The 24,000-nt window shown below is 43.5% G+C and overlaps 1 protein-coding gene across 9 annotated transcripts in view; it reads right to left on the minus strand.

The window, feature by feature from the left end:
• Window positions 1-24,000, minus strand: part of ENOX1 (ecto-NOX disulfide-thiol exchanger 1) — a 550,463-nt gene that overhangs the window by 284,568 nt on the left and 241,895 nt on the right. For 3 of the 9 annotated variants that reach the window (XM_058185658.1, XM_058185661.1, XM_058185662.1), the window contains one exon: window positions 8,125-8,247. The exons of the other annotated variants lie outside the window; for them this stretch is intronic. The gene's annotated coding sequence lies outside the window, so the exon portion shown is untranslated. The remainder of the gene's footprint in view (window positions 1-8,124; window positions 8,248-24,000) is intronic. 9 annotated transcript variants of the gene reach the window in all.

Below are 24,000 nucleotides of genomic sequence, written 5' to 3' on the forward strand. Positions count from 1 at the left end.
AAGGTGTTTTAGTGCTGAGATGACAGCTCCGCGGTTGTGGATTTCATTAGGATGATCTCCAGCCATTTGGAGAATGCATCCACCACAATTAGAAATGTTTGGCCGTGGAAGGGCGGCAAAATCAATGTGTATGCGGGACCAAGGGCCTTGGGGTTTCTCCCACTCCAACACTGGGGCCGTGGGTGGTAGTGGTCTGGATTCCTGACATACTTGGCATCGGCCAACCCTGTCACTGATTTCCCTGTCCATTAGGGGCCACCAGACATAGCTCCTAGCCAAACCCTTCATCCTCACAATTCCTGGGTGACCCTCATGCAGGAGTTCCAGGACTTTTTCTCAGCTTCTCTGGAACTACCACCCTATCCCCCAGAGCAGGCACCCCTTGCACAGACAATTCCCTTTTTCTTTACAAATTCCTTGAAAGCGTTAAGCGGCGCGGGCCATCCCTTGAACCCAACTGATTACAGTTCTTAAAACAACGTCCCGGTAGGAGGCCCGAGCCACTTCCTGCGATGTGACTGGCCCCGAGTCCAAAGAGTCAATTAGTAGAACGGTGTGCCGGGTGGGGTCCTCGATTTCCCCTGGCAATGGGCATCTGCTCAATGCGTCCGCATGCCCCAGCTCCTTTCCAGGCCGATGCTGCAGCTTGTAGGAGTATGCGGTCAAAAAAATAGTCCATCTGGTCAGTCTAGGTGAGAGTGCTACTGGCGTTGGGCGGTCGCCAGCCAGTAACCCCAATAGCGGTCTGTGATCAGTAACAATTTCGAAATCACGCCCAAAAACGTATTCGTGAAATTTTTTCACCCCTGACACTATTAGAGCCTCCTATCTAGCTGGCTGTAATTCCTCTCAGCCGGGGACATCGTTCGTGAATAGAACGCTATAGGGGCTTCAGTGCCGTTTGGGAGTCTGTGGCTAAGTACCGCTCCTACTCCATAGGGGGACGCATCACAAACCAATACTAATGGCAGTCTGTTGTTGTATTGTATTAACAGGCTATCGCATGATAGCAAACTTTTTACTGCCTCAAATGCCCTATTCTCTGACTTCCCCCACGACCAAACAGTGTTTTTTCCAAGCAATTTATGCAGCGGTTCAGCAACGGTTGCCTTGTCTTTTAAAAACACGGCGTAAAGTTTACCAGACCCAGGAAAGCCTGGAGTTCTGTCTTGTTTTTGGGTGCTGGGGCTCTCTTTATCGCCTTGACTTTGCTCTCAGTGGGTGAATCCTTTTGTCTATTCTATAGCCCAAAATTCAACAGATTCGACCCCTATCTGACACTTGCTTGCTTTGACTTTTAATCCTGCCGACCTAAAATGGCCAAAACTTTCCTTAATCGCTTCCCAGTTCTCTTAAATCTTCCCTGATACCAACACATCATCGAAATAGGGTACGACTCGGTAACCCTTGTAGGAGCCGCTCCATCAAATTTTGGAATAGCCCGGGGCCACACTCACCCGAACTGTAACCGGGTGCACTTAAAGGCACCCAGTGCGTTACAATGGTCTGGGCCTCAGCTGTGCTAGCATCTACGGGTAGCTGTTGGTACGCTTGTGCCAAGTCTAATTTGGCGAAAACTTGTCCGTGCCTAGTGAGTGCAATAAGTGTTGCACTACTGGAACTGGGTAGGCGCTTTTGCAATGCTTTGTTCAAGGTAGCCTTGTAATCAGCACAAATTCTTATGGACCCGTCTGGTTTTATAGGGGTGACGATTGGCGTCTCCCATTTGGCATGGTCAACTGGCACTAGTATCCCCTGGCTGACTAATTTATCTAACTCTTTGTCGATTTTAGGTTTGAGTGCAAAGGGACCCTCCTTGCCTTTAACCTAATGGGAGCTATTTGGGGGTCTAAATTGAAGGAGATAGGGGTCCCCTTGTACTTGCCTAAACGGTCCTCGAATACGTCTGCGAATTCCTCCATTAGGGCGTTTTGCAGGTTGCATCCGCTCCGGTGGACGCCAGTCACCCCCATTCCCAACGCCCGGAACCAGTCTAGCCCCAGCAAGCTTGGCAAGGTTCCCTCGACTAACGTGATGGGCAGGGTCTTTTCGTATGTCCCGTACTTGACCTCGACGGTCGTTGTCCCTCGAACAGGGATGCGGTTGCCCTGGTAATCCTGCACCCGGAGCCGTTGTTTCTGTAGCTTGCGCTTTGCGATGTGCGGCAAGGCTTTCACAAAAGTGTCCCAGGACATGATTGTGATAGCTGATCCTGTGTCTACTTCCAGTCGGCACGGTACGCCTTCAATTGTCGGGTTTGTGAAGATCTTTTCTTCGATGCGGGTAGCTGCGTGGTCTATGGTAACAGTCATTCGGTTTGACTTGCGCTCTTTCTTTCCTGGTCGCGGTCGCCTCGCCGATCTCGCGCTCTGATTGGCCGATTTGAATTTTCGGCGGAATGTGGGGTTTGCATCTCTGACTCAGAGCCGCTCTGATTGGCGATTTGAATTTTCGGCGGAAGGTTGGGGTGCTCGGCAGACTTGAGCCAGGTGCCCTTCCTTTCACACCGCCGCAAATGGCGCCCTGAACTTACATCTTTGGCGCTGATGTCGCCCGCAACTTCCGCATTCCTCCGGTCTTCCCTTGTCGATTTTCCGGTGTAGTGGACTTCTTCCTCCTCTTCGCTGGTTGACTCACGATAGGTTTCTTCGTGGTGGACTGTGCTCGCTTTGCGCCCGCCATCGGCGTGAGTCGCTTTGTAAGGTGTCTGCTGCATGGTTGGACATCTCATGGGCTCTGGCTTCGTCCAGGCGTTTGCCAATGTCAGGTTGCTCTTGGCTAGCAACCGTCTCCTCAAACGGATGTCTCTGACCCCCCGTATAAGTTGTTCCAGCAGCTCTTCGTCCAGATCGCGGTACTCGCAATGCTTGGAGGCTTGTCTCAGGGCTGCCATGTAGTCGCTGATAGACTCGCCTTCTTGTTGCCTCGCTCCCCAAACTCGTGCCGTCGAGCGTATTTGGGCGGGGCTGGTGCGTAGTGATTCTTCAGGAGGGTCTGAAGGGTCTGCCACGATACGGAGTGTAGCGGTGTTGGCTCCGCTAGGGCTTCTGCGACGGCGATGACTGCGGACCCACAGTGGCTTATGAAGTAAGCCCGTTTGCGGTTGTCGGAGACTCCCTGTAGCTCGTTTGCCTCCAGGAAACTTTCGAAACGGGTCATATATATTCCCCATGTCTCCTGGGCAGGGTCAAACGGAGTGGGTGGCGTGTAGCCGGTCATCGCTGCATTCGCCGTCACCTTGCTGGGTTTGATTCTCGTAGTGAGTTCAGCTCTGTTCTGGTGCTCTGCCTCAATATCCCACCTTCGTCGCCAATGTTAAGTTTGGGTATTGACGAGGCAGGAGACCAGGTTAGTGACAACAGCTCTTTAATATAGTGTGACCCAGCAACTCTCTGGAGAAAAACCTCTCCTTATATACACTTCAGCCTGAGGCTGCATCCAATCAGAAACGAGATATTTCCCGCCTAAAACTCCCGCCAAAACTTACAGTAATACATTACACACACTGAACCAAGTCACATGTCTTGCATTGCTCTTAAAAGATGCACAATATGATATTCGGCATTATATATAAATGATAGAGAGAGAGAGAGAAGAAATGGGAAACTTCAGCAGGAAGGGAAATGCTTTCCGGAGATGAGGGCCATTATGTTTTCAACAGCTCTCATTCAATAACGAAAAGGATGCTAGTGATACCCCAACATTGCTAAGCTGATTAGCGGGTTATCACAAGACAAGCATACAAAAAAGTATCTCTAGCTTGATTAAATTCTCCCTCTAAATCGTTAAGATTTAGTGCACTGTAAATTCAGGAGTTTTCGGGTTGTTATTCCTGTCTCCAATGCAAAATCTTTTTCTTAATGGCTGGTCACATTCGAGTCAAGAATAAATGGTCTGCAAAGTTGGAATGATGTCTCATTCCTCATTTCTGGTATACGATTTGTGTTCATTTCTCCTTTTTTTTTTTTCTCATAGAGTGGCCTATGTAGTAAGATATCCCACTGTATAACATGCACTACATTGCTGGCAGATAATTTATTATTTATTGGGGGAAACACTGTTTTAGAGTTTAGTGAAATTTTCCAGCAACTGTGGTTGATGTCTTCAAAAGCTGGATGTTCTCTTCTGGAGGCCAGGGGTCTCCAACCTTGGCAACTTTACAACTTGTGGACTTCAACTCCCAGAATTCCTCATTGTGGAGTTGAAGTCCAAAAGTCTTAAAGGGACCAAGGTTGGAGACCCCTGCTCTAGAATCTATTTAATCAACTACTGTATAGTGAAAGAGAGCTAATCTATCTTGGTAACTTATTCTATCAGTGAATTGTTCATACTGCTACCTTCCAAAAAATTGAGAAGTTATTCCAAGTTCTGCAATAATAGGACCAGACAAACAACAACAACAACAACAACAACAACAACAACAACAACAACAACAACAACAACAACAGAGTTGGAAGGGACCTTGGAGTTCTTCTAGTCCAACACACTGCCCAGGCAGGAAATCCTATACCACTTCAGACAAAGGGTTATCCAACATCTTCTTAAAAACTTCCAGTGTTGGAACACCCACAACTTCTGGAGGCAAATTGTTCCACTGATTAATTGTTCTAACTGTCAGGAAATTTCTCCTTAGTTCTAAGATGCTTCTCTCCTTGATTAGTTTCCACCCATTGCTTCTTGTTCTACCCTCAGGTGCTTTGGAGAATAGCTTGACTTCCTCTTCTTTGTGGCAGCCCCTGAGATATTGGAACGCTGCTATCATGTCACCCCAGTCCTTCTTTTCATTAAACTAGACATCCCCAGTTCCAGCAACCGTTCTCCATAAGTTTTAGCCTCCAGTCCCCTAATCATCTTTGTTGCTCTTCTCTGCACTCTTTCTAGAGTCTCCACATCTTTTTTACAACATGGTGACCAAAACCAGGCCTTGACTTTCATTACTATTTTAATATTTATTTGCTGGCTTTGTGTCCCATTTTTAGGAACCAACTTAAAAACAGAATAACAGAGTGGGAAGGGACCTTGGAGGCCTTCTAGTCCAACCCCCTGCTCAAACAGGAGACACAATACCATTTTGGACAAGGGGTTGCCCAACCTCTCCTAGAAAATCTCGAGTGATGATGGCGCATCCACAATGTCTGGAGGAAAGCTTAATGAATAAACAACTAAATGAAATTTCAAAAGAGCTTGTACACAGCGCAGCGGCTGAAACTTCTTAAATATACATCTTGTCTGTTTTATAACTGAGATTTAAGGCTAGTGAGAAGACATAGCTAACTGATCATGGAAGATTAGTTTGAACAAGAAGGACTCTTAAAGCAGAGCATGCCTTATAACATAATGCTTCAATGGGGCTCAAAAGAATTATCCATATGTACGTGCTGGCACAGTGGCTAAGACGCGGAGCTTGTCAATCGAAGGGTCAGCAGTTCAGCAGTTCGAATCCCTAGTGCTGCCGTGTAAGAGGGTGAGCTCCCATTACTTGTCCCAGCTTCTGCCAACCTAGCAGTCTGAAACCACGTGAAAAATGCAAGTAGAAAAATAGGGGCCACCTTTGGTGGGAAGGTAACAGCGTTCCGTGCGCCTTTGGCGTTGAGTCATGCCGGCCACATGACCACAGAGACGTCTTCGGACAGCGCTGGCTCTTCGGCTTCTAGGGGGCGGAAATGAGCACCGCCCCCTAGAGTCGGCAACGACTAGCATGTATATGCGAGGGGAACCTTTACCTCTTTATGCTGTCATGCAAAACAAGTTCATTATGTCAAAACAAAATGATATCATCCAGGATAAAAATCAGTCTTATTCTGATAAAAGTTTTTACTGGTATTCCTTTAGGTATCTCACCCAATGCAACTCTTTGAAAAGAGACTGCCTTAGGTGTTCAGGAGTAACAATGCAGGTGGATCACTTCCAACACAATCGACCATGCAAACAAAAAAACTAGAGAGGTTTAACACTTTGCCTCAAACTCTATTATTGTTATGTCTGCGCCCCCTGAGCCGGGCCTCCTGCCAGAAAGTGACTGGGAAAGTGAGGGGGAAGGGCCATCAGGACTTACCTCGGGAGCACCGGCTTCCCTGGCTCAGCTCCAGAAGCCAGAAGCAGGCCAGGTGGAAGAGATAATGAGGCCTCTGTCCCCTGATTCTTCCCCACCCCCAGGCTACACCTCCAGACCCAGCTGATGGCAATCAGGCCTGGCTGGACCCTAGGTTTCGTAGGCAAGAGAGGCGGGAACAACAGAAGCAGGGGTGGGGCAGGCCTAGGAAGTGCTGAGTCATGGAGCCACACCCCACAGAATATAAAGGCAGCGAGAGCTGCTGTGTCTCTTCATAGCAGGCAAATTAACTGCTGAACTAAGAGCTGAAGTACTGTTTGACTTATCGGCGTCGAGGGAGATAACAGAGCCACTTGGTAGACGCTCGCTCTTTTGCTGCCAGGGCTGATAGTGCCGGCTAATTAAGCCATTGCTCGGACAGAGGCGAGGGAGGACAGAACAATTATCCAGTCTGAAGAAAAACACAAGCCTGGAAGAAGATTGCACTCTTTCCATCCAATTTCCTCTAAGGCGATCTTCAAGGTGGTAAAATTTAGATCAACTGAGGCTGCTTCTCCCAAAGGTGCTTTTTCAGGAGGCGATTGGACTGTCTTGTTTTTTCTTTGAAGACGTTTCGCTTCTCCTCCAAGAAGCTTCTTCAGCTCTGACTGGATGGTGGGGAATGGAAGGATTTCTATTCCTTGCAGCCAGCTGGTCATTTGCATCCTTTTAGAGGGCCGTTGAGGCCACTTGGAGGTTTATCTGTGTCCTCAGGGTCATTTGAGTAGTGCAAATGGTTCCTGTAGTCTGCAATTTCCCCTCCACCCCCCCCCACCCCCGGAAATCCATTTTTACTCCCACACCATTCAGAGGGTGCTCATCCCAAAGTGCATAGCTAAAAGTCTATGGAGGTTCTCCATCATCCAGGTCATGGTTGTCCCAAAGGTGCTCTTTGCAAACTACAGGAACCGTTCGACCTACTCAGGTGACTTGAGGACACGGGTAAACCTCCAAGTGGCCTCAACAACGGTCATTATGTCTCTATTGAGCAGTCAAGATCAGTCTACTTCAAAGGCGTCAAACTCGATTTCCTTGAGGGCTGCATCAGGGTTGTGTTTGACCTCGGGGGCCAAGTGGGCGTGGCTGGGGTGGGTGTGGCCAGATTGATGTCCTGCAGCCTTCTGCCAGCAAAAAGGAGCCCAGGAGGGCTCTGTTCTTGCTGGTGGAGGGCTGCAGAAGGCCGTCGCAGCCAAAAACTGAGTTCGGGAGGGCCTCCCATGGCTCTGTTTTCACTGGCAAAGGTACCGCGGGCCAGTCCTTTGCAGTTTCCAGGGCGGCCCCACAGGCAGAGGTGAAATTCAACAGGTTCTGACAGGTTCTGGAGAACCGGTAGCAGAAATTTTGAGCAGTTCGGAGAACTGGCAAATACCACCTCTGGCTGGTCCCAGACTGGGGTGGGAATGGAGATTTTGCAATATCCTTCCCCCTGGAATGGGGATTTTGCATTATCCTTTCCCTTCCATGCCCACCAAGCCACGCCGTAAAAAAAAATTGGATTTCACCACTGCCATGCCTAAGTATCCTGCAGGCCAGATCCGGCCCCTGGGCCTTGAGTTTGACACCCCAGGTCTAGTTAATCGGCCTGAATTCATTTATTATGGAGATCTTTCAACTTTCAAGCTATTCAAACCATCTTTGCCTCCAACTAGGCTGCAAACCATCACCATGGATGAAAACCAGATGGGAAGGTGGGACATGACTTCCTCACTTAGAAGACCTACATCCTTTCCATCATGATTACAGATTCTGCCCCAAGTCAGATTTCAGCTGGTCAATTTTAGCCTCCCTCCCTCCCAAAGTCCCTATTCGATTCCCTACATTGATTAGAATGTAAAAGCAGAACAAAGTAAGAAGTATATTATTATCCGGAAAATAATAATAATAATAAAAAAATATATGTTTTAATTGTTGCGGGGGGGTGGAAATGACATGGAAGGTCAACTCCGCATTGTTCAACAAATCTCCTCATGTGGAATTTCTTTGCAGCAACGAAAAAATAAATGGATTGTGTGATGTATAATGGTTGTACACACCTGGGAATGGCTCTTTCAGACCAGAGGGCTGTCTGTTAGGACGTATCAACCACTCAAAGTCCGGGAGATGGATGTTGCATTGATCAAGATGGGCTGTAGATCATTGCTGATGACATCTAGAAGCTGTGAATGAGAAGTAGTGTTCAGGCACTTTTCTCCCTAAGGCCTGCTCTGTAAGAAATTATTGCTGGCTGCCGGTTGGTCGGTACATTGAGAGGCTGTTGCTGTGTGAAAAATATCTGCAAATGGCCAATATATAACAACCCAACTATCTATGGAACTATCTATCTATCCACCCACCCATCCACCCATCCATCACTAACTATCTATATCTATATATCTATTTCTCTCTCTCATTCTTTATCTCTTATATATCTATCCATCCATCCATTTCTATCTATCTACAGTATCTATCTATCTATCTATCTATCTATCTATCTATCTATCTATCTATCGTATCTATCTAGATCTATCTTTGTCTCTCTAATCTCCTTTTCTACATCTACCTCACCTCTATATCTGCCTGTCTATCCATTCATTAGTATCTATCTATATCTATACCTATCTATCTATCTTTCTATCTATTTATCTATCTATCTATCTCCCTTTATCATCTCTTTATCTACTCTATCCAGCCAGCCAGCCAGCCATTGGTATTTATCTATATCTAGATTTATCTTTCCCTCTTTATATATCACCTTTCTCTCTCTATCTTCATCTATCATCTATTTATCTATCCATCCATCCATCCATCCATTGGTATCTCTCTCTTTCTCTCTCTCTCTCTCTCTCCTATCTATCTATCTATCTATCTATCTATCTATCTATCTATCTATCTATCCCTTCCTTCCTTCCTTCCTTCCCCTGTTTTTGCTATTTATATTCCCTGTTTCTATCTCTACATACAGATAGCTGAATGAGTACTTTTTTATTGCAAATAATGTTCTAACATTGCTACAGCAGAGTAAATCAACCATTTGCTATTGCATTGTTTATAAATTAAATGTCACAGAAGATTTACGCGAAATCCAAGATCTACATGAAACTAGAGTTCTAACCATGTTCTGACTTGCAACTCAAAATGATTTCTCCAGCAGCTTTTAATCCTCCCCTGATTTTGTATGAAATATTCATAGAACGTTTGCGATCTTCCCCCTCATTTTCTTAATTTCCTTAAATAAATTTACATTTACTTAAAACAATTCGACAATTAAGGGCAAGGTATTTTATTATATTCTTTTCTTTATTGCTTAAATTGTCCTGTCATTTACATTTACATCGACATATTATTTCTGTTCTGGAAAAAGAAAACCACAAAGAAACAGATCGCCATGGGACTTAGGAATCATACCGGAAAAAATAAAAATTGCAGAGGAAGGCAAGTGAAAAACTCACAGGTCACCTATCACCTCAATCCTTCTACCCTTCAGTAGGCTGAAGGAAAATATCAAAAAGAATCAAATGTTTTGGTTTTTCAGGCCTGTTATTTATTTTTTATGATTTCATGTAGAGTTGGCTGCCATGAAGGTGTTTTACAGGTCTAGATTTCTGGAATAGCTGGGTTTGTTTTTTTCTCCATTTTTTAAAAAAATATTTTTTATTCAACATTTTTCAAAAAAACAAAAAAGAATCTTTAAGCAACAGTTTCTTTCCAACAATTTCACAACGGTTAAACTTTTCTTACTTGTCCATTTTTTCTCCCTTATTTCAATGTATCCTTTATACATATCAGTCTAATTAATTAATTAATTTATTAATTAATTTATTTATTTATTTATTTATTTATTTTTGCATTTTTATCCCGCCCTTCTCCGAAGACTCAGGGCAGCTTACATTATATTAAGCAATAGTCTTCATCCATTTGTATATTATATACAAAGTCAACTTAATTGCCCCCAACAATCTGGGTCCTCATTTTACCTACCTTATAAAGGATGGAAGGCTGAGTCAACCTTGGGCCTGGTGGGACTTGAACCTGCAGTAATTGCAGGCAGCTGTGTTAATAACAGACTGTCTTAGCAGTCTGAGCCACCAGAGGCCCAGTTACATATAAATAACAGTGTACACAATTTCATTTCTACAAACTACATTTTTTTCTGTTTTTTCTTATTTGTTGTTACATTTCTACTCCTATATCTTCCTTAACTGTTTTAACGACTTATTTTTGTGCGAGTACGAAATCATTTTTTCCCCCAACAACAGCACGATAGTGTCAGTACACACCAACTGACACTATTGTGCTGTGGGATTTTGAGACCAATTGAGATGCAGCAAAACATGACCATGTTTTGGGGGTACCTAGAGATTTCCTTCCCGTCATTTTTGCTCTTTGGATCTAAGTAAATACCTACTTAGCATATTAAATGGATAACTTTGCGCTTAGAAGGTAACTCCTGAGAAGTGTATGAGGCTTTCCCACGAAATTTCTAATTTGAAATTGCCTGGCTGCACAGATTTCATTGTTGTCTTTGTTGAAGTTATCAAAGATGCATGAGGAAAAGCTTCAAACAAAAGTTGGAAATGCGATCAGTCTCAAGCTACCTTTTTATCATCTTTGGTGTGGAGACTTAGGAAAGCCAAGAAATTTTGGAGTGCTGGGACTCCGGAAAGCGTGCAGAGAAGAAGAATGAGGAGGATAAAAGTTCTGGAGGCTAAAATCATAGGATGAACAGTTAGGGAAACTAAATATGTTTAGCCTATTGAAGAGGGGATTTGAGGGGCTGTCACAGAGAAGAGGGGATTGACTTATGCTCAAAAACACTACAAGGCATGGTAAGAAGTAATGGGTGGAAACTCATTAAAGAGAAATCCGATGTAGAATTAAGGAGATTTTTTTTTTCTGATAGTGAGAACTATTTACTCAGTGAAATTGGTTGCCTCCTGGAGTTGTGGATGTGCCATCACTGGAGGTTTGAAAGAAGAGAGTGGACAACCCTTTGACTGGGATGGTTTAAGGCCTCCTGCCTTGAGCAGGGGGTTGGATTAGAAGACCCCCGAGGTCTCTTCCAGCCCTATGATTCTGTGTTCTGCTTTTCATTACAAGCTACTTCAGTGCAACCTCCTTTTCAAAGAATAGGGTAGAGTAAAAGGTAAAGGTAAAAGTTCCCCTCGCACATACGTGCTAGTCGTTGCCGACTCTAGGGGGCGGTGCTCATCTCCGTTTCAAAGCCGAAGAGCCAGCGCTGTCCGAAGATGTCTCCGTGGTCATGTGGCCAGCATGACTCAACACCAAAGGCGCATGGAACGCTGTTCCCTTCCCACCAAAGGTGGTCCCTATTTTTTCTACTTGCATTTTTACGTGCTTTCGAAACTGCTAGGTTGGCAGAAGCTGGGACAAGTAACGGGAGCTCACCCCGTTACACGGCAGCACTAGGGATTCGAACCGCTGAGCTGCCGACCTTTTGATCGACAAGCTCAACGTCCTAGCCCCTGAGCCACCGCATCCCTGTCTAAGGTAGAGTAGAGTAGAGTAAAGTAGAGTAAAGTAGAGTAAAGTAGAGTAGAGTAGAATAGAATAGAATAGAATAGAATAGAATAGAATAGAATAGAATAGAATAGAATAGAATAGAATAGAATAGAATATGGAAGGGAAGGGAAGGGAAGGGAAGGGAAGGGAAGGGAAGAGAAATTGGAATAGAGTGGAGTGGAATGGAATGGAATGGAATAGAATAGAATAGAATAGAATAGAATAGAATAGAATAGAATAGAATAGAATAGAATAGAATAGAATAGAATAGAATAGAGTAGAGTAGAGTAGAGTAGAGTAGAGTAGAGTAGAGTAGAATATTAGAATGGAATGGAATGGAATTCTTTATTGGCCAAGTGTGATTGGACGCACAAGGAATTTGTCTTCGGTGCATAAGCTCTCAGTGTGCATAGAAAAAAATACATTCATCAAGAATCATAAAATGCAACACTTAGTGATAGTCACAGGATACCAAATAAGCAATCAAATCATACTAGGAAACTAAATAAAACAATATGAATCATAAAGATACAAGCAAGAAGATTATAGCCATAAGTAGAAAAGGAGATAGGAAGGATGAGAAGAATAATGTCTTCCTTTGACCCTACAAAACCTATCAGGTGCTGATAAATGAAGCCAACGTTGGTCAGTATTCTCACCAAAAGGATCAGGTCGTTATTTTATATCTCTTGTCCTGTGTTGTTCCATCAAAATTCTAGGTGGGAAAAAGACAGTGTTCCTTTTGTGTTTGTGGGTTCTAGAATTACCCTGAAAGGCAAAACGGTTTTTCTAGCTTAGGGTTTCCCATCACTGAAGGTTTTCAAGAAAAGATTGGACAACCATTTGTCCATTATGGTATAAAGGTTTCCTGTCTTGAGCAAGGGGTTGGACTAGAACAGGGGTCTCCAACCTTGGTCCCTTTAAGACTTGTGGACTTCAACTCCCAGAGTCCCTCAGCCAGCAAAGCTGGCTGAGGGACTCTGGGAGTTGAAGTCCACAAGTCTTAAAGGGACCCAGGTTGGAGACCCCTGGACTAGAAGATCTGTGAGATCCCTTCCAGTCCTATACCAATAATCTTCAACCTACAACCATAATTGAGCCCGACATTTCTCTTGTTAAGTGAGACATTTGTTAAGTGAGTTTTGCCCCATGTTACGACCTGTCTTGCCAGAATTGGATCACTGCAGTTGTTACGTTAGTAACATGGTCCTTAAGTGAACCTGGCTTCTCATTGACTTTGCTTATCGGAAGGGGATCACGCTGCAACGGTCGTAAGTATGAGTCAGTTGCCAAGCATCTGAAGTTTGATCACGTGATCCTGCTGACGCTGTAACGGTTGCAAGTGTGAAAAAACGATCGTAAGTCAACGTTTTCAGTGCTGTTATAACTTCGAACGGTCACTAAACGCACCGTTGTAAGTCAAGGACTACCTGTATTGTACAGGTTCGACACGGGAAGTTTTTAAGAAGAGACTGGACAACCATTTGTCTGAAAAGGGCTTCCTGCCTGAGCAGTGGGGTGGACTAGAAGACCTCTGAGGTCCCTTCCAACTCTGTTATTATGCATCAGTCCAGCAGAAGGAATCCAATGCATTCTCTAAATTTAAACAATGTGTTAACCTGCTGGTTTTGGATTTCCCCAACATATCAGCAGTGGGTTTTCTTCTCTTTGACTGAAAATGCATGAAGTGTCTAATCAGGAATTGTGGCCTCCATCACTGGAGGTTTTAAAAAGAGACACGACACCTGGAATGCAGTGGTGGGTTTCAAATTTTTTTACTACCGGTTCTGTGGGTGTGGCATGGCTTAGTGGGCGTGGCTTGGCAGGCGTGGCAGGGGAAGGATACTGTAAAATCTCCATTCCCACCCCACTCCAGGGGAAGGTTACTGCAAAAATTCCCATTTCCTCCCGATCAGCTGGGACTCGGGAGGCAGAGAATAGATGGGGGCAGGGCCAGTCAGAATTTTTACTACTGGTTCTCTGAACTACTCAAAATTTTCACTACCAGTTCTCCAGAACTGGTCAGAATCTGCTGAAACCCACCTTTGCTGGAACAGGGCTCTGCAAACTTTGCTTTTTTAAGACTTGTGGACTTCAACTCCCACAAATTCAACTCCCACTCTGGGAGTTGAAGTCCACAAGTCTTAAAAGAGCCAAGTTTGCAGACCCTTGGTATAGGATCTCCTGTTCAAGCAGCGGGCTGGACTAGAAGACCTCCAAGGTCCCTTCCAACTCTGTTTTTGTTATTCTTCGTTGGTGCCGAGTATTTTTCTCCTACATCGGAGCTCCGACTGTGCCCAATTTTGCAAGCGTACCAAATGAATGACTCACTTAAGCAGACTACCTGTCATTTTGCTAAAGCACACCTGAAGGCCAGGATTATGACATAAGCATAACCGATGGATCCCACGAAAATGTCTCCCCTTCATGTTTTTAAAAACCGTCTCTCGGTTTCCATATCATAAAGAGCTGAAAACGAAAGTGAAGGAAATCGATATTCAATCTCCCACAGCTGACGCAACGGACTACCGTCTTATTCATCCTCTTAATTTCAACGGCGCCGGCCAAAGCCACTCCTTCTGTTTAAGCTAATATTGATCTCTTTAATTTATACATTTCACTCTATTTCCCTACGGAATCAGTCGCTCGTGTTTGGAACACATTGGGAAATTTAGAAACTGGTTCGTTAATAAATCTTTCTTGTCTCCCTCAATTAGAAAGACAATCATTCTGCTAAGTGGCAATCTTCGGTCTGATTGCATCGGCGATAACAAAATACCCGTTTATCCCTGTGCTTAAATGACAAACAGTATCTTTTTTTTACTATTCACACAAATGAGGGGGATTCCGAGGAAACTTCTTGGATGAGAAGCGAAACATCTTCAAAAGTCCAGATGCCTCCTGAAAAAGCACCTTTGGGAGAACCACAACCTGGATGATGGAGAATCTCTACAGACTTTGAGCTATACAATTTGGGATGAACACTCTTGGAACGGTGTGGGAGTAGGAATGGATTTCCAGAGGGAAAAAATTGCAGACTACAAGAACCATTTGCACCACTCATGAGACCCCGAGGACACAGATAAACCTCCAAGTAGCCTCAACGACCCTCTAAAAGGATGCAAATGACCAGCTGTCTGCAATGTGTATTAATCCTTTCATTCCCCACCATCCAGTCAGAGCTGAAGAAGCTTCTGGGATGAGAAGCAAAATGTCTTCAAAAGAAAAAACAAGAAAGTCCAGTTGCCTCCTGAAAAAGCACCTTTGGGACAACCCTGATGTGGAGGACTTGAGAATCGCTACAGAATTGAGGGAGATTGTTCCAAATCGCTCTCAATACTGTCCTTAAAACCGGATTTTAAGGCTCATTCCTAAACGGCTTCAAATGCAATTATAAATAGTCCTCAACTTACAACAGTTCATTTAGTGACTGCTCCACACTTAGGACCACTGTAGCAGCCTTGTAGTCCTGCGACCAAAATTCAGACACTTGGAAACTGACTCACACTTATGACAATTGCAGTGTCCCGGGGTCACGTGATCACCTTTTGCGACCTTCTGACAAGCAAAAGTCAATGAGGAAACCCGATTCACTTAACAACCGTTAAGTTATTAATTAACTAATAATGACTAACTGATAATAAACTAATTTAACTATTGCAGGAATTCACTGAACAACTGTAACAGGAAAGGTCATAAAATGGGGGAAAAACCCAGTTATGAAAGGTCTCACTTAGCAACTGAGATTTTGGGCTCCATTGAGGTCGTACGTCGAGGACTACCTGTGTATTATAGGACCATTATTCTCATAACAATGATTGTTACTATGGACTGTTATAATACTATATATAATATGATACCATATATTATTGCAACTGTAATATTACAGACACGAGCACGTTGTGCTGTAGCAAAACTTGCTTAGCAAATCTTTTCACTTAGCAACGTAAATTCTGGGCTTAGTTGTGGTCACAGGTTGAGGACTACCTGTATCGCGGTCTGTTTGGATGACCAGGAATCGTCCTTAGGAGACATCCATGCCCTAACTCAGGACATCGTTTGCTCAAATTAACATTTAGAAGCCAGCACTGCTAGTTATTTCACACATTATTAACCTATATTACAATTCAAATAAGCTTACAGCTGGCAAAAAAAAAGGAGTCTCTTTTGTAAAGCGATCTCCAACATAATAGGCTTAATCAGAGATAAATTAAATTAGGCAGTCATGCATACCGCAGCATATTAGCATTCGGTGGTTATTAAAACACACTTTCTGCAATCATTTGCACAAGGAGGGAATTGTGAGCAAATAGGCCCTAACAACCCTCAGTAAATAAAAGTTTGTTAGGGAAGGCTTTCTACCCCGCCTGCTCTTTGTATGCAGTACATTGCAGGGCCTGTGTTACTGTGCCGACACTGATTGAGTTTCTCGGGTTCTCTTGCGGTGGCAAAGCCACAGCCGACGGGATGAATAAGTGGCGAGAGGAGAGGGCTTCAGCGGGTGTTGTGCTGAGAAGATTTTCTACGCTCCGGCTTTGAAAATGGATAGATGAGCTCTACTCTCAACGTGGAGGAAAAGGAGATTGGAACTGTCCTGATTATAAAATGAGATGTAAGCTTCAAATATGGAGTGAAGTGGAGGAGCGGAGCAAAGCAGAGCGGAGCGGAGTGGAATAGAGTACAGTAGAGTAGAATAGAATGTAGAGTAGGGTAGGGTAGGGTAGGGTAGGGTAGGGTAGGAAAGGAAAGGATAGGATAGGATAGGATAGGATAGGATAGGATAGGATAGGATAGGATAGGATAGGATAGGATAGGATAGGGTAGGGTAGGGTAGGGTAGGGTAGGATAGGATAGGATAGGATAGGATAGGATAGGATAGGATAGGATAGGATAGGATAGGATAGGATAGGATAGGATAGGATAGGATAGGATAGAAGAGAGAATAAAGTAGAGTAGAGTGGAGTGGAGTGGAATGGAGTGGAGTGGAGTGGAGTGGAGTGGAGTGGAGTGGAGTGGAGTGGAGTGGAGTGGAGTGGAGTGGAGTGGAGAGTAGAGGAGAGTAGAGTAGAAGAGACAATAGAAGAGACAATAAAGTAGAGTAGAGTACAGAGTAGAGTAGAAGAGAGAATAGAGTAGAGTAGAAGAGAGAATAGAGTAGAGTAGAGTGCAGAAAAGAACAGAACAGAATATAATATTCTATTTCCTTGCAAAGCTACATGAACAGAATTTTGCATGTCTGAAAATACAATTCTCCCACCATCACCTTTAGAGCAGATGGGGAAGCTCCCTTCTCTTGATCTTCCCATCCTGCAACAAAATCTTGGAAACCAAAGAAGAATCCAGCTTGATCAATAGCGGGTTAATTGAGGCAGAGTCTGTTTAAATACTCTTGAGATGCTGAAGGGTTTTGTTTTTTTCCCTAGATTTCTCCTTGAAGTTGCTCTTTATGAGATGAGCAAGTCAACTGGCTCATCTTGTTTTTTTCTCCTTCAGTAGCCTACTCTGACCCACTAAAAATTACACACCTGAGGAGTGTGTTGTGTGTCGTGTTCTCAGATAAGAGTAGAGAACTGGGAAAACGAAATGAAGGTAGGAAAAAAAAGAAAGAGGAATTAAAAAATCCCTCAATAATCCTATGTTCAGACTGGAATTAAATAAACCTGAACAGTGTTTGAATTAAATAAGCCCAAATAACGTTTGAACAATAGCACCAGTGGTGGGTTTCACATTATGTTGCTACAGGTTCACCATCCTATTTAGGCATATTTTTGAGGCCAGGTGCATGCGCAGAAAATGCCCACGTGTGCAGAAGGCAGGCGTGTGTGCAAACTGGGCGTGTGTGCGCACAAAGCTAGTGTGCGCACACGCCTCCCTTCCACACATGTGCCCGGCCTTCCGCCCAGCCTCAAAAACGTGCCTAAATTTCCGTTACCAGTTTGCGCAAACCGGTCCAAACTGGCGGACTATCACCTCTGAATAACACGGCAGGAACCTGGAGAGCCCTTGAAAAAGATGTACTTTCTCTCCTAAAATTAATTGTGAATATAAATATCTCCCTGGCAATTCCTTTAGGCCTCTCAAACGGTTGGCCTGATATCCACAAATGCTGATGGAGGGAGAACAGTCTCCTTTCTGCTAAGTTAAAAGGACCTTTTGCTTGAATGAGATATATAGCATCACTCATTTCTTTCTGACAGAAAAATACATCAGCAAGATGCTGGCAGCTTGCCTTGTTCACTCATCCATCTCTTAGAAACTTATCAAGGCTGCGCCGGGCGATGATGTGAATTTTTTCACACATGACCCAAAGTCTTTGAGAGACATCTAACATTCTCTCAGGCCGGGCGCGTTTAAAACTCAGCGTAAGGTGACAAGAACATGGAACTGCCCACCGAGCCAATTGCGTACGGTAATCTTTATTTGTTCTGAGCCACAGGTACAATAATTGGAAAATTTAAAGCGCCTGCGGACGGCTACAGTAGCCTGCGTTGAAATGCAACGTTTTGACATGATTAATGAAGAGCAAGGCATGCAACTCATTTCTATCAACGCTGCGTTGAGACAGTTGCAGAGAAAGTTCTCCTCATCCGTTCTCTTCCCGTCACATTCAGCCCTTCGCCACTGCAGAAATATTGATATCCCTCGCGGTGATTGACCGGGTACGTGTCACACGCTTTGACCCTAATGCAAGGATCTGCCAGCTAGGAAATATTAAGAATGTATAATTTTCTTTTCTAAATCACGCCAAGCATACGCGCAAAACAAAGATTGCATGCAAACAATATTCAGTCAGGCGGAGGATAGTGGAGATGGTGACAGAAATGCACTAAAATCCCTTCTTCATCATCATCATTTAACAACCTCAACATGCCTTGCGGGGTAGAGTCTGGGCAACTGAATGGAGGTAGCAGAGTATTTCATGGCCGGATGCCCGTCCTGTTGCCAATGCAGTTTTGTTCAGCAGATTTTTTTTTATTTATTTATTTTATTTTGTCACAACAATATATGTAGGTATCATACAAATAGATTATATAGTAAATAAACACATATATGAGTAAATATAAGGAGGTATAAGCATATATATAGGAAGAAGAAAAGAAAAACAATAGGACAGGAACGGTAGACACGTTTGTGCGCTTATGCACGCCCCTTATGGTCCTCTTAGGAATGGGGTGAGGTCAATAGTAGAAAGTTTTTGGATAAAACTTTTAGGATTATGGGAAGAGACCACAGAGTCAGGTAAAGTATTCCAAGCACTGATGATTCTGTTACAGAAGTCATATTTTCTGCAATCTAGATTAAAGCGGTTGACATTAAGTTTAAATCTATTGGTTGCTCTAGTATTATTGCAATTGAAGCTGAAGTAGTCTTTAACAGGAAGGACATTACAATAGATGATTCTGTGAGTTAAGCTTAGGTCTTGTCGAAGGCGACGGAGTTCCAAGTTTTCTAAGCCTAGGATTTCAAGTCTGGTGGGATAGGGTATTTTATTGTTTTCAGAGGAATGGAGAACTCTTCTTGTAAAATATTTCTGGACACGTTCAATTGTATTGATATATTCTCACGGTGCCCAGAGAAAGAAATATCTGCTTCTACCTAGGATTGAACTCACAGTTCCTGATTGTGAGGCAAGAGCTCCACCTCTAGGCCACCGCACCACTCTTTGCACTAAAATCTCTTCCCTGTATTTATTAGAACAGGGGGGTCCCAATCCCCAAAATGTGGCCCATTACCGGACCGTGGCCTATTCACAACCGGGCCGCAGGCCAAGGCACATGCCTGCATGCACAACTCAACTCGCACCAGCAGCAGCCTGGCGTACACATGCACACAGCTCAACTCACATGAGCAGCGGGCCGGGGCGCACATGCATGCACGCCCAGCTCAAGTTGCAGTCAAGCTGGTGTGGATGCATGTGTGCTCCAACCCACTGCTTGCATGACCCAGCTCCCCTCTCCCACCCCACAGCTGTATTAGAGAATGAACAGAACAATTGAGCAGAACAATTATATCGACTGCTGATGCTCATACAGTCATTTCCGCATTCTTCATAACAGATTAGCGATGGATCAGATGTAAGACAACTGAGCCCTGGATTGTTATATAAATCTGGGGTCCCCAAATTACCATGCCACAGCCCACTACTGTACTATAGCCCATCTGAAACTGGAACGCCCAAGTGGTGGCTGACCACATGCCTGCCAGTCACAAAGAACCATCCCCTCTCCTCCCTCTATCAGTCCGCCAAGTGGGAAAGTTGATGAGAGCGGTGTTCCTGTATTTGAGGGGCTGCCGCAAAGATGAGGGGGTCAACTTATTTTCCAAAGCACCTGAAGGCAAGACAAGAAACAACAGATGGAAACTAATCAAGGAGAGAAGCAACCTAGAACTAAGGAAGAAGAAATTTCCTGACAGTGAGAACCATTAATCAGTGGTTCACAGCTTGTCTTCAGAAGTTGTGGATGCTCCATCATTGGAGACATTCAAGAAGAGATTGGACAACCATCTATTTGGAATGGTATAGGATCTCCGGCTTGAGTTGGACTGGAAGACCTCTAAAGTCCCTTCCAACTCTGTTACAGGATCGTCAAATAAGACAAAATGGAGCTGAGCGAGACCATTGTCTCTATTCAAACCTGACGTTACTCGTCCTTCCCATGAAGCTGGCTCTTCATATGAAGGGGGAGTAATGTTGCCACATTTTGGAACCAACTAGACCTTGTAACCTTCCAGAAGAAGACTATCCTCTACTCCCTTTTGACTTGTGGGCTGCTTCGGAGGGGCTAGATCACAATCACCAAAGACAGGAGCATTGAAACACCAGAAGTCCCATTCTACTCAAGCTTGGAATGACAATCACGTAGGTTGCCTTCAACTGTGCTCTAACAAACTCTGGCTATAATCTAACCCATGAAACAGGCTTGTAAGCTTCAGCTACTATTCCCTTTGATCTTGGACTGAATGTAAAACTTCTACTTCTGCTTGCCGGATTTATGATCTTGTAATTGCCAAGTAACTGACTCCAATCTAAGCGGGTCAAACACCTCTTGTACCTTATGAAGACTTCTAAACAGAAGTCAAATGTACTCACCTGTTCCCTTCGGCAAAGCTTGCAGTGAATGAGAAAGTCCTTTTGACGCCATAATAGCTTTGATTCACACTCAAAAATCCCGAAAATGAGAGGGAGAAGAAAGCTTTGAGGGCCACTATTCGGAGGAGACTTCCAATTAACTACATGTTGCAGATACGCCAGGGAAATATCTACGGATAATCCACAACGTACGTCCACAATTGAGGCGATTGCTAAGCGAGACAGTTGTCAAGTTGAGTTTTGCTCCATTTTACGACCTCTCTTGCCACCGTTGTTAAATGAATCACTGCAGTTGTTAAATAATAACACGGCAGTTAAGTGAATCGGGCTTCTCTATTGACTTTGCTTGTCAGAAGGTTGCAAAAGAAGATCACGTGATCCCGGGACAATGTGACCGCCATACATACGAGTCGGTTGCTAACAAATTAATTTTGATCATGTGACCAGGGGGATGCTGCAAGGGTCGTAAGTGTGAAAAATTTCCTTTTTCAACACCGTTGTAACTTTGAATGGTCACTAAATGAACGGTTGTTAAATCAAGGGCTAGCTGTATTTCTTTTGTTTACCACAATCAAAATCCAGACACTTGCAAACTGGTATGTAGTTAAAACGGTTGCAGCATCCAGGGGTCGTAGAGTCCCTGTTTCCGACCTTCCCAGCTGTCTTCTGATCAGCAAAATTAATGGGGGAAGCAGGATTCAATCAACGACCAAGTGTTTCACTTAACAACTGCAGCGATTTGCTTAACAACCATGGTGAAAAGGTCACAAAATTGAGGATGATTCCCTCAAGTAACAACTGCCTGGCTTAACAAAGGAAATTGTGGTCCATAAGCTAAGCTGACTTGCACCACATTTCTATTTTTTTTGTTATATATAAAGTGTGTGAAAGTTGTAGGTTACACAAAGATTTCCAGATGTCTTAAGAGCAGCTGCTCCAGCTGTTTAACTTTTGGGTTCAACCGAAGCTCAGAAGGTCAGGACAAAAACATATTCTGCATCTGTCGGAAGAGAGCTGGAATTCATCCCAGGAAAAACCAACAAAGGACACCCTGGAATTATGTTCAATTTTTACGGAGTAGCCGGCAAATCGAAGTCTGTAGGAATGATCTAATAGATAAAGAATCTTTAAGATGGATCCTCAGCCACGTCAGATGGCTGAGGACCCAACCAGAGAAAGGATATCTCAAACCATCTATGGAGATTCTCAATTTTCCAGGTCATGACAGTCCTAAAGGTACTTTCCCCCAAAACTTCCTTATTTATTTTTCCTTTGAAAACATTACATTTTTCTTTTCTTTCCGCACCCAGCCATGATGGATCCTACATGTTAAATATTAAATTTAATCGAGAACATTTTTCTCCTTTTTTTTTTTTGTACGCTATTTTTTCTTTCTTTCTTGTCATGGTTAGGGTTGAAGGTATGTTTCTGTTTTGTTTCATTTGGTTGGTTGGTTTTACTGTTTTGTGTTTTATTTTCTATGAGGAAACAATAAATTTAAATTAAAAAAAGGAAAAAGGAAAGGTTACACTTCTCATCCAAGAAGATTCTCTGAACTGAAGAAGCTCCTAGGATGAGAATCGAAATGTTTTCAAAGGAAAAAAAAACCAGGAAATTTTGGAGTGGGGGGGACACACACATTATCTTTGGGGTATCTCATAGAAAGTTCTACACTCAGAAATGAGACAGGGTATTGTCACAGTAGACGAATAGCCTACGCATAATAATTTTAGAAGAGCTTTCTTGATGCTTTAGTTTCCTTCCACTAGTTCTTCATATTTTATTCACATCTGGTACGGTACTGAAACCGCTGGAATCTCAATGTGGAGAAAAGCAGAGTTTTACACCCAGGCAAGGAAAATCAAAGGTACAAGTCCAGATCAGGCGAAATCTGCCTCAAAAACGGTAACTGGGAGAGGGACCTTGGAGTCCTACTGGACGATCACTTAAACTTGAGCCAGCCGTGTGTGGCAGCAGCCAAAAAAGTCAATACGATCCCCAGTTGTATAAAAAGAGGCATAGAATCAAGATCACGTGGAAGCATTAGTACCGCTTTATAAAGCCTTAGTAAGGCCACAACTGGAGTACTGCAAACAATTTTGGTCACCATACTACAAAAAAAAGATGTTGAGACTTTGGAAAAAGTTCAAAGAAGAGCAACTAAGAGGATCAAAGGCCTGGAGACTAAAACATATAAAGAACGGTTGCAGGAATTGAGTTTGGCTGGTCTAGAGAAAAGTAGAATTCGGGGTGAGATGATAGCAGGATTCCAGTATTTGAGGGGCTGCCACAAAGAAGAGGGGGTCAACCTATTTTCCAAAGCATCAGAAGGTAACACAAGAAACAATGGTTGGAAACTAAATCAAAGAGAGAAGCAACCTGGAATTAAGGAGAAACTTCCTAACAGTCAGGACAATTAACCAGTGGAACAGCTTGCCACCAGAAATCATGGGTGATCCATCACTGGAGGTTTTTAAGAAGAGACTGGACAGTCACTTGTCTCGAATGCTTTAGAATAGAATAGAATAGAATAGAATAGAATAGAATAGAATAGAATAGAATAGAATAGAATAGAATTTTATTGGCCAAGTGTGATTGGACACACAAGGAATTTGTCTTGGTGCATATGCTCTCAGTGTACATAAAAGAAAAGATACGTTCATCAAGGTACAACATTTACAACACAATTGATGATCAATATATCAATATAAATCATAAGGATTGCCAGCAAAAAGTTATAGTCATACAGTCATAAGTGGAAAGAGATTGGTGATGGGAACGATGAGAAGAGTAATAGTAGTGCAGATTTAGTAAATTGTTTGACAGTGTTGATGGAATTATTTGTTTAGCAGAGTGATGGCCTTCACGAAAAAACTGTTCTTGTGTCTAGTTGTTCTGGTGTGCAGTGCTCTATAGCGTCGTTTTGAGGGTAGGAGTTGAAACAGTTTATGTCCTGGATGTGAGGGATCTGTAAATATTTTCATGGCCCTCTTCTTGATTCGTGCAGTATACAGGTCCTCAATGGAAGGCAGGTTGGTAGCCATTATTTTTTCTGCAGTTCTAATTATCCTCTGAAGTCTCTGTCTTTCTTGTTGGGTTGCAGAACCGAACCAGACAGTTACAGTCACGCGAGGGTCTCCCGCTTGAGCAAGGGGCTGGACTAGAAGACCTCCAAGGTCCCTTCCAACTCTATTCTATACTAATGCTTTTCTAATTCCTTCTCAACAACTAAATTGTCAATTTCTATTTCTTTCATTTACTAGGCCTTAGTCCATTTTCTCGACTGAGATTTTCTTAATTGGGAGGATAACAGGATCTC

Source organism: Ahaetulla prasina, chromosome 5 (genome assembly GCF_028640845.1).
Source record: "Ahaetulla prasina isolate Xishuangbanna chromosome 5, ASM2864084v1, whole genome shotgun sequence".
Taxonomy (NCBI): Eukaryota; Metazoa; Chordata; class Lepidosauria; order Squamata; family Colubridae; genus Ahaetulla; species Ahaetulla prasina.